The sequence below is a fragment of the Acomys russatus genome, chromosome 13 (assembly GCF_903995435.1).
Source record: "Acomys russatus chromosome 13, mAcoRus1.1, whole genome shotgun sequence".
NCBI lineage: Eukaryota > Metazoa > Chordata > Mammalia > Rodentia > Muridae > Acomys > Acomys russatus.
Window position 1 is genome coordinate 49,839,460 of NC_067149.1, and position 1,990 is coordinate 49,841,449.

The 1,990-nt window shown below is 51.2% G+C and overlaps 1 pseudogene; it reads right to left on the minus strand.

Moving 5' to 3' along the window:
* Positions 1-776: 776 nt before the first annotated feature.
* LOC127197398 (ATP synthase F(0) complex subunit C2, mitochondrial-like) lies at positions 777-1,419 on the minus strand (annotated as a pseudogene).
* Positions 1,420-1,990: the final 571 nt, after the last annotated feature.

Consider the following 1,990-nt stretch of genomic DNA (forward strand, 5'->3'; position numbering starts at 1 on the left):
CCCCCAAACATGGCATCAACACAAATGGTTACTTTGTTTGCTTTTCTTGGTAGGAGATTGATATAACACTGGGCCTGTGGAATGTGAAGAGTGTGAGTGTATCACAGAGGCCTGGATCTGGCCACCTTCGCCTCCGTGAGGGCAGCAGGGCCTTCCCAGATGGTTGCTTGGAGGGACGAGGTCCCCGGGGCCCTCCTTCATGCCAGTGGCAAAGGGCTTTTCCACCTCAGTCTTTCCAGTTTGTGATAGCCACATCTTTGGGGGCTTGTCCCATCTCTCTCGTGTTCTTAACGTTCTGTGTCACTACCCAGAAAAGAAAGAAAGGTGACAGCAGGAGGGGCAAGGCAGGTCAAGGGGCACACTGCTGGGAGATGGCTCGAGATATACGGATGAAATGAACCATGCACAAATGCAGGGCACTGAGATTCTAAGGAATTGATGGCTGGGGTGAATACAGATTTGATAATAGAAGGGGTACAAGAAGAAGAGAGAAACTTGGGGTGCACAGTTCTTACTGGCTTTTTAGGACCATCCTGTTCATAGACTCTACACAGCTCAGGGGCAGGAGCCTGCACAACCCTGTCTCAAAGAGTGACGGAACAGGGTGCCCTGGAGCTGGGTAGCATCAATGATTCCTGGCTGGATTCTGCCAGGGACTTGGAAAGGCTTAGAATCTTGGGGTCATGGAAGTGAAGGTTAGGTATCATGTTTTCTTCATCGTGTTTTTTTTTTGTTTTGTTTTGTTTTTTTGTTTTTGGTTTGTTTGTTTTTTTACATCTTATTAATACAGTATTTATTTGTCTTCTCTCTGTCAAACCCTGAGCCAAGCACTTCCCCAAGCCGTCCTGGGGAGGGACAGGAAAAGGAGCATACAGGGCAGCCGGGACACAAAAGAACTGTGAGAGGTGGGAGCGGAGACAGTGGAGACAGCTGGTTCACATGGCGAAGAGGATGAGAAAGGCCACCATTAGGCAAAAGAGCCCCATGGCCTCTGAGAGGGCGAAGCCCAGAATCGCGTATGAGAAGAGCTGCTGCTTCAGGGAAGAGTTTCCTGGCATAGCCAATGATGAGGCTCCCAAAACCAGTCCCAATCCCGGCCGCCGCAGAGCCAGCCACCCCAGCTATAGCAGCTCCAGCCCCAGTGAACTTGGCAGCTGTGTCGATGTCCCTTGAAATGGTGCTGGTCCGGAAGCTGCAGCTAGAGATGAGCGAGGTCAGAGGCCACTGGACTGCCAAGCTACGGGGGCCCTCATCTGCTGGCCCATGTGGTCGCTTCAACTCCACTGCAGAGAGTGGACGACTCAGCAGCTGGGAGGTGCTCCTGATCAAGGAGCAGGTGGAGACGAACTTGGAGCAGGCATACATTTTCAGGGGTGAGGGGCCAAGGCAGGACAGCTGCTCCCAGGGTAGAGAAGATGGAGAGGGCTCTTCGTAGTGTTTTAATTACTGGTTTACAGTGCTGGGGATCGAACCCAGTGTCTCCCTCAGGCATACTTAGGGAAGCATTGTTACAGAGCTACTGCCACAAGCAGCCATGTTGAGAGTCTCATGGTGCCTGGGCTAGACTGGAACTCCTGTGACCAATTAATCCTCCTACCTCAGTCTTCCAAGTCACATGCCACCACCATATGCATGCCCAAGGCACCCAGTCCTGTGTCAGGTTAGGAAGCACAAGCATTGGTCTTCTGCGGTTGGGTCTTAGGTATTTTGGGGACTGGGATGAAACACATAAAGCCCCCTCCCTTTATTTTAAAGATTTATCTATCACAGTGTTCTGCCTGTATGCCAGAAGAGGGCACAAGATCTCATATCAATGGTTGTGAGCTACCGTGTAGTTGCCGGGAATTGAACTCAGGACTTCAGGAAGAGCAGGCAGTGCTCTTAACCTCTGAGCCATCTCTCCAGACCCACATAAAGCCTTTTGTCTGTGATAGATCTGGAAAGGACTATTCAAGTTTCCCCTTACCTCCCTCTGATTGTACCACGCCCT